The 9,390-nt window shown below is 41.1% G+C and overlaps 1 non-coding gene across 1 annotated transcript; it reads left to right on the top strand.

Moving 5' to 3' along the window:
- The first annotated feature begins 5,810 nt into the window (after nucleotides 1-5,810).
- LOC130964438 (small nucleolar RNA R71) lies at nucleotides 5,811-5,918 on the top strand. Its single transcript, XR_009080533.1, has one exon. It is a non-coding gene; the product is annotated as a small nucleolar RNA R71 (small nucleolar RNA).
- The last annotated feature ends 3,472 nt before the right edge of the window (nucleotides 5,919-9,390 follow it).

Below are 9,390 nucleotides of genomic sequence, written 5' to 3'. Positions count from 1 at the left end.
CTCTGGTCACAGCATAGCGGAATTCATCTGTCGGTTCTCAATCAGGCCGAAATAGAATCCAGTGATTCTTTTGCGTCTGTCACTAACGCCCCGCCCTCAGGAGTTTGAAGCACGTCACAGTCATTCAGTCATTGAATCCTACTCAGAATACCACAGACAAGGTTAGACCTTCCGGATTCTCTTGAATGCTGCCATCAGTTCTCGCCTATACCACGAAGACTCTGATCTCACGGAATGGTTGGCTCATTTGTCAGGCGAGCACTCGGTTGTCAGGCGATCAACCATGCATCGTGCAATCAGGAATCCAAGAGATATTCACTAGGCCTCAGATGCTTGTAGAACAAGAGTGGTTGTCAGTCACTTTGTTCATGGGTGAGAATGATGATGAGTGTCAATCATCACCTTCATCAAGTTGAAGAACAAGTGATATCTTGGACAAAGAACAAGCGGAATTGAATGGAAGAACAATAGTAATTGCATTAATACTCGAGGTACAGCAGAGCTCCACACCTTAATCTATGGTGTGTAGAAACTCCACCGTTGAAAATACATAAGAACAAGGTCTAGGCATGGCCGAATGGCCAGCCTCCCAATGATCTAAGATAGCATAAAACTCAAAGATAGCTACCAAGATGTCAAATACAATAGTACAAGGTCCTACTTATAGAAAACTAGTAGCCTAGGGTGTACAGAAATGAGTAAATGACATAAAAATCCACTTCCGGGCCCACTTGGTGTGTGCTTGGGCTGAGCAATGAAGGAATTTCGTGTAGAGACCTTTTCTGGAGTTAAACGCCAGCTTTCATGCCAGTTTGGGCGTTTAACTCCAAATTTTATGCCAGTTCCGGCGTTTAACGCTGGAATTTCTGTAGGTGACTTTGAGCGCCGGTTTGGGCCATCAAATCTTGGGCAAAGTATGGACTATTATATATTGCTGGAAAGCCCAGGATGTCTACTTTCCAACGCCGTTGAGAGCGCGCCAATTGGGATTCTGTAGCTCCAGAAAATCCACTTCGAGTGCAGGGAGGTCAGAATCCAACAGCATCTGCAGTCCTTTTTGGTCTCTGAATCAGATTTTTGCTCAGGTCCCTCAATTTCAGCCAGAAAATACCTGAAATCACAGAAAAACACACAAACTCATAGTAAAGTCCAGAAAAGTGAATTTTAACTAAAAACTAATAAAAATATACTAAAAACTAACTAGATCATACTAAAAACATACTAAAAACAATGCCAAAAAGCGTACAAATTATCCGCTCATCACAACACCAAACCTAAATTGTTGCTTGTCCCCAAGCAACTGAAAATCAAATAAGATAAAAAGAAGAGAATATGCAATGAACTCCAAAAACATCTATGAAGATCAGTATTAATTAGATGAGCGGGGCTTTTAGCTTTTTGCCTCTGAATAGTCTTGGCATCTCACTCTATCCTTTGGAATTCAGAATGATTGGCTTCTTTAGGAACTTAGAATCCAGATAGTGTTATTGATTCTCCTAGTTAAGTATGATGATTCTTGAACACAACTACTTATTGAGTCTTGGCCGTGGCCCAAAGCACTCTGTCTTCCAGTATTACCACCGGATACATACATGCCACAGACATATAATTGGGTGAACCTTTTTAGATTGTGACTCAGCTTTGCTAAAATCCCCAATTAGAGGTGTCCAGGGTTCTTAAGCACACTCTTATTGCCTTGGATCACAACTTTATTTCTTTCTTTTTTTTTTTCTTTCTTCTTTTCTTTCTTTCTTTTTTTTTTTCGTTTGCTTCTTTCTTTTTTTTTTTTTTGTATTCACTGCTTTTTCTTGCTTCAAGAATCATTTTTAATGATTTTTCAGATCCTCAGTAACATGTCTCCTTTTTCATCATTCTTTCAAGAGCCAACATTCATGAACCACAAATTCAAAAGACATATGCACTGTTCAAGCATACATTCAGAGAACAAAAGTGTTGCCACCACATCAAAATAATTAAACTGTTATAAAATTCAGAATTCATGCAATTCTTTCCTTTTCAATTAAGCACGTTTTATTTAAGAAAAGGTGATGGATTCATAGGACATTTATAACTTTAAGGCATAGACACTCAGACACTAATGATCACAAGACACAAACATGGATAGACATAAGCATAAAAAATCGAAAAACAGAAGAACAAATAACAAGGAAATCAAAGAACGGGTCCACCTTAATGATGGCGGCTCTTTCTTGCTCTTGAAGATCCTATGGAGTGCTTAAGCTCCTCAATGTCTCTTCCTTGTCTTTGTTGCTCCTCCCTCATGATTCTTTGGTCTTCTCTAATTTCATGAAGGATGATGGAGTGTTCTTGATGCTCCACCCTTAGTTGTCCCATGTTGGGACTCCACTCTCCTAGGGAGGTGTTTAGTTGCTCCCAATAGTTTTGTGGAGGAAAGTGCATCCCTTGAGGTATCTCAGGGATCTCATGATGAGAGGGGTCTCTTGTGTGCTCCATCTTTTTCTTGGTAATGGGCTTGTCCTCATCAATGGTGATGTCTCCCTCTATGTCAACTCCAACTGAATAACAGAGGTGACAAATGAGATGAGGAAAGGCTAGCCTTGCCAAGGTGGAAGGCTTGTCCGCCACTTTATAGAGTTCTTGGGCTATAACCTCATGAACTTCCACTTCTTCTCCAATCATGATGCTATGGATCATGATAGCCCGGTCTATGGTAACTTCGGACCGGTTGCTAGTGGGAATGATTGAGCGTTGTATGAACTCTAACCATCCTCTAGCCACGGGCTTGAGGTCATGCCTTCTCAATTGAACCGGCTTTCCTCTTGAATCTTGCTTCCATTGTGCGCCCTCTTCAAATATGATTGTGAGGACTTGGTCCAACCTTTGATCAAAGTTGACCCTTCTTGTATAAGGATGCTCGTCTCCTTGCATCATAGGCAAGTTGAACGCCACCCTCACACTCTCCGGACTAAATCCAAGTATTTCCCCCGAACCATAGTGAGATAATTCTTTGGATTCGGGTTCACACTTTGGTCATGGTTCTTGGTGATCCATGCATTGGCATAGAACTCTTGAACCATCAAGATTCTGACTTGTTGAATGGGGTTGGTGAGAACTTCCCAACCTCTTCTTCGGATCTCATGGCGGATCTCCGGATATTCACCCTTTTTGAGTGAAAAGGGGACCTCGGGGATCACCTTCTTCAAGGCCACAACTTCATAGAAGTGGACTTGATGCACCCTTGAGAGGAATCTATCCATCTCCCATGACTCGGAGGTGGAAGCTTTTGCCTTCCCTTTCCTCTTTCTAGAGGTTTCTCCGGCCTTGGATGCCATAATGGTTATGGAAAAATGAAAAAGCAACGCTTTTACCACACCAAACTTAAAATGTTTGCTCGTCCTCGAGCAAAAGAAGAAAGAAGAGAGTAGAAGAAGAAGAAATGAAGAAGAGGGAGATGGTGGTGTGTTCGGCCAAAGAGGGGGAGAAGTGGTTCGGCCATTATGGGTGGGTTTGGGAGGGAAAGTGGTTTGAATTTGAAGGGTGAGGTTGGTGGAGATTTATGAAGGATGGATGTGAGTGGTGAAGAGAAAGATGGGATTTGATAGGTGAAGAGTTTTTGGGGAAGAGGTGTTGAGGTGATTGGTGAATGGGGGAAGAAGAGAGAGTGATGGTGGGATGGGTGGGGGTCCTGTGGGGTCCACAGATCCTGTGGTGTCAAGGAAAAGTCATCCCTGCACCAAATGGCATCAAAATTCACGTTTTGAGCCATTTCTGGCGTTAAACGCCGGGCTGGTGCCCATTCCTGGCGTTTAACGCCAGGTTCTAGCCCTTTTCTGGCGTTTAACGCCAGTCTGGTACCCCTTTCTGGCGTTAAACGCCCAGAATGGTGCCAGACTGGGCGTTAAACGCCCAACTGCTAGGCTTACTGGCGTTTAAACGCCAGCAGCATCTTCCTCCAGGGTGTGCTGTTTTTCTTCCTGTTTTCATTCTGTATTTGCTTTTTTCATTGTTCTTGTGGCTTCTTATGATCATCAACCTACAAAAAGATAAAATAACAAAAGAAAATAGTTACTATAAACATTGGGTTGCCTCCCAACAAGCGCTTCTTTAATGTCATTAGCTTGACAGAGAACTCTCATGGAGCCTCAGAAATACTCAGAACCGTGTTGGAACCTCCCAACACTAAACTTAGAGTTTGAATGTGGGGGTTCAACACCAAACTTAGAGTTTGGTTGTGGCCTCCCAACACCAAACTTAGAGTTTGACTGTGGGGGCTCTGCTTGGTTCTGTTTTGAGAGAAGCTCTTCATGCTTCCTCTCCATGATGATAGAGGGATATCCTTGAGCCTTAAACACCAAGGATTCTTCATTCACTTGAATGATCAACTCACCTCTATCAACATCAATCACAGCCTTTGCTGTGGCTAGGAAGGGTCTGCCAAGGATGATGGATTCATCCATGCACTTCCCAGTCTCTAGGACTATGAAATCAGTAGGAATGTAATGGTCTTCAACTTTTACCAAAACATTCTCTACAAGTCCATGAGCTTGTTTTCTTGAATTGTCTGCCATCTCCAATGAGATTCTTGCAGCTTGTACCTCAAAAATCCCTAGCTTCTCCATTACAGAGAGAGGCATGAGGTTCACACTTGACCCTAAGTCACACAAGGCCTTCTTGAAGGTCATGGTGCCTATGGTACAAGGTATTGAAAACTTCCCAGGATCTTGTCTCTTTTGAGGTAATTTCTGCCTAGACAAGTCATCCAGTTCTTTGGTGAGCAAGGGAGGTTCATCTTCCCAAGTCTCATTTCCGAATAACTTGTCATTTAGCTTCATGATTGCTCCAAGGTATTTAGCAACTTGCTCTTCAGTGACATACTCATCCTCTTCAGAGGAAGAATACTCATCAGAGCTCAGAAAGGCAGAAGTAAGTCCAATGGAATCTCTATGGTCTCATTTTGAGCCTCAGATTCCCATGGTTCCTCATTGGGGAACTCAGAGGAGATTGGTGCACGCCCATTGAGGTCTTCCTCAGTGGCGTCCACCTCCTCTCTTTCCTCTCCATATTCGGCCATGTTTATGGCTTTGCACTCTCCTTTTGGATTTTCTTCTGTATTACTTGGGAGAGTACTAGGAGGGAGTTCAGTAATTTTCTTGCTCAGCTGACCCACTTGTCCTTCCAAATTTCTGATGGAGGACCTTGTTTCATTCATGAAACTTTGAGTGGTTTTGATTAGATCAGAGACCATTGTTGCTAAGTCAGAGGTATTCTGCTTAGAACTCTCTGTCTGTTGCTGAGAAGATGATGGAAAAGGCTTGTTATTGCCAAGCCTGTTTCTTCCACCATTATTGTTATTGAAACCTTGTTGAGGTCTCTCTTGATTCTTCCATGAGAAATGTGGGTGATTTCTCCATGAAGAATTATAGGTGTTTCCATAGGGTTCTCCTAGGTAATTCACCTCTTCCATTGAAGGGTTCTCAGGATCATAAGCTTCTTCCTAGATGAAGCATCCTTAGTACTGCTGGTGCATTTTGCATTCCAGACAGACTTTGAGAAATCAAATTGACTTGTTGAGTCAATATCTTGTTCTGAGCCAGTATGGCATTCAGAGTGTCAATCTCAAGAACTCCTTTCTTCTGACTAGTCCCATTATTCACAGGATTCCTTTCAGAAGTGTACATGAATTGGTTATTTGCAACCATTTCAATTAGCTCTTGAGCCTCTGTGGGCGTCTTCTTCAAATGAAGAGATCCTCCAGCAGAGCTATCCAAAGACATTTTGGATAGTTCAGAGAGACCATCATAGAAGATACCTATGATGCTCCATTCAGAAAGCATGTCTGAGGGACATCTTCTGATTAATTGTTTGTATCTTTCCCAAGCTTCATAGAGGGATTCTCCATCCTTCTGTCTGAAGGTTTGGACTTCCACTCTAAGCTTACTCCATCTTTGAGGTGGAAAGAACTTTGCCAAGAAGGCATTGACTAGCTTTTCCCAAGAGTCCAGGCTTTCTTTAGGTTGAGAATCCAACCATATTCTAGCTCTGTCTCTTACAGCAAAAGGGAATAGCATCAGTCTATAGACCTCAGGGTCAACCCCATTAGTCTTGACTGTGTCACAGATTTGCAAGAATTCAGCTAAGAATGATGAGGATCTTCCATTGGAAGTCCATGGAACTTGCAATTCTGTTGCATTAGAGAAACTAATGAGGCTTAAGCTCAAAGTTGTTTGCTCCAATGGCAGGGATAGAGATGCTTCTCCCATAGAAGTCGGGAGTAGGTGCAGTAAAGTCACCCAGCACCTTCTTGCATAGTTGGCATTGTTGTTGTTTTCGGCTGCCATGTCTTCTTTTTCTTTGAAGAATTCGGTCAGGTCCTCTAAAGAGAGTTGTGCTTGGCTTCTCTTAGCTTTCTCTTCAAGGTCCTTCGGGTTCAGGATCAGCTTCAAGAATGCCTTTGTCTCTGCTCCTCATATGAAAGAGAAGAGAACAAGAAAATGTGGAATCCTCTATGTCACAGTATAGAGATTCCTTGAGGTGTCAGAGGAAAAGAGAAATAGAAGAAGAAGGAGAAGAAGACTTCGAACTTTAATTATAAGGTTCGAATTGTGCATTGAGAAGGAGTGGTACTCATAAATAGAAGGATGTGGGAAGGAGGGAAGAGAATTTTTCGAAAATTAAATTAAAAGATTTTGAAAACATTTTTGAAAAAACTTAATTGATTTTCGAAAATAAAAGTAAGAAAGAAATCAAGTGATTTTTGAAAAAGGAATTGAAATTAGAAATAAAAAAGATTTGGTTGAAAACTATTTTGAAAAAGATGAGGTTAAGAGATATGATTTTAAAAAGATGTAATTGAAAGGATATGATTTGAAAACAAAATTAAAAGATATGATTTGAAAACAATTTAAAAAAAAAAAGATTTGATTTTAAAAATTAGTGACTTGCCTACAAGAAAAGATATGATTCAAACATAAAACCTTCCTCAACAGAAAAGGCAAAAAATGTTCAATCAATCATTAATTGTTAGTAAGTATCTTGAAAAAGGAAAGAAATTGATTTTGAAAACATTTGATTGAAAGGATATGATTTGAAAAAGATTTGATTTTGAAAAACTTTGAAAACTTGAAAAAATTGATTTTGAAAACAAATCTTCCTCCTGCACCATCCTGGCGTTAACGCCCAGAATGGTATCCATTCTGGCGTTTAACGCCCAAAATGCACCCTTTTTGGGCGTTAAACGCCCAACCAGGTACCCTGGCTGGCGTTTAAACGCCAGTCTGCCTTCTTCACTGGGCATTTTTGAATGCCCAGCTTTTTCTGTATAATTCCTCTGCAGCATGTTCTGAATCTTCAATTCCTTGTATTATTGACTTGAGAAGACACAAATAAAAATATTTTTGGATTTTTAATAATCAAAATGCAACAAGAATCAAATAACAATGCATGCAAGACACCAAACTTAGCAGTTTGTATACTACTGACACTATATGAGACATATAAACACTCAAGCCAGAAGAATTCAAAGATCAGAGTAAGAAATCATCAAGAATTACTTGAAGATCTTTAAGACACATGAATGAATGCATGCAATTGACACCAAACTTAAAATGAGACACTAGACTCAAGCAAGAAACATCAAATATTTTTGGTTTTTATGATTTTGTAATTTTTTTTTTGTTTTTTTTTTCGAAAATTAAGTGGAAAAAGATATCAAAATTCTTAATGAGAATTCCAGGAATCAGTGCAATGCTAGTCTAAGACTCCGGTCCAGGAATTAGACATGGCTTCACAGCCAGCCAAGCTTTCAAAGAAAGCTTCGGTCCAAAACACTAGACATGGCCAAAGGCCAGCCAAGCCTTAGCAAATCACTGCTCCAAAAGCAAGATTGATAAAGATCATCAAGCTCTTGTGATGATAAGTTGAAACCTCGGTCCAATGGAATTAGACATGGCTTCTCAGCCAGCCAGATTTCAACAAATCATCATGAAACTCTAGAATTCACCTTCAAGAATTTCGAAAAAAAAAATACCTAATCTAAGCAACAAGATGAACCGTCAGTTGTCCAAACTAGAACAATCCCAGGCATTGTTACCAAAAGCTTGCTCAAAACTTGAACAATCCCCGGCAACGGCGCCAAAAACTTGGTGCGCGAAATTGTGAACAATACTTTTTCACAACTCTCATAATCCCCGGTAATGGCTCCAAAAACGTGGTAGCTCAATACCATGGCACACAACTTCGCACAACTAACCAGCAAGTGCACTGGGTCGTCCAAGTAATAAACCTTACGCGAGTAAGGGTCGATCCCACGGAGATTGTTAGTATTGAAGCAAGCTATGGTCATCTTGTAAATCTTAGTCAGGCAAACTCAAATGTATATGGTGATGAACGAAAATAACATAAAGGATAAAGATAGTGATACTTATGTAATTCATTGGTAGGAACTTCAGATAAGCACATGAAGATGCCTTCCCTTCCGTCTCTCTGCTTTCCTACTGCCTTCATCCAATCCTTCTTACTCCTTTCCATGGCAAGCTTGTGTAGGGTTTCACCATTGTCAGTGGCTACCTCCCATCCTCTCATTGAAAACGATTGCATATGCTCTGGTCACAGCATAGCGGAATTCATCTGTCGGTTCTCAATCAGGCCGGAATAGAATCCAGTGATTCTTTTGCGTCTGTCACTAACGCCCCGCCCTCAGGAGTTTGAAGCACGTCACAGTCATTCAGTCATTGAATCCTACTCAGAATACCACAGACAAGGTTAGACCTTCCGGATTCTCTTGAATGCTGCCATCAGTTCTCGCCTATACCACGAAGACTCTGATCTCACGGAATGGTTGGCTCGTTTGTCAGGCGAGCACTCGGTTGTCAGGCGATCAACCATGCATCGTGCAATCAGGAATCCAAGAGATATTCACTAGGCCTCAGATGCTTGTAGAACAAGAGTGGTTGTCAGTCACTTTGTTCATGGGTGAGAATGATGATGAGTGTCAATCATCACCTTCATCAAGTTGAAGAACAAGTGATATCTTGGACAAAGAACAAGCGGAATTGAATGGAAGAACAATAGTAATTGCATTAATACTCGAGGTACAGCAGAGCTCCACACCTTAATCTATGGTGTGTAGAAACTCCACCGTTGAAAATACATAAGAACAAGGTCTAGGCATGGCCGAATGGCCAGCCTCCCAATGATCTAAGATAGCATAAAACTCAAAGATAGCTACCAAGATGTCAAATACAATAGTACAAGGTCCTACTTATAGAAAACTAGTAGCCTAGGGTGTACAGAAATGAGTAAATGACATAAAAATCCACTTCCGGGCCCACTTGGTGTGTGCTTGGGCTGAGCAATGAAGGAATTTCGTGTAGAGACCTTTTCTGGAGTTAAACGCCAGCTTTCATGCCA

The sequence above is a fragment of the Arachis stenosperma genome, chromosome 2, assembly GCF_014773155.1.
Source record: "Arachis stenosperma cultivar V10309 chromosome 2, arast.V10309.gnm1.PFL2, whole genome shotgun sequence".
In the NCBI taxonomy this organism is placed as follows: domain Eukaryota; kingdom Viridiplantae; phylum Streptophyta; class Magnoliopsida; order Fabales; family Fabaceae; genus Arachis; species Arachis stenosperma.
This window is presented reverse-complemented; position numbering and strand designations above follow the sequence as displayed.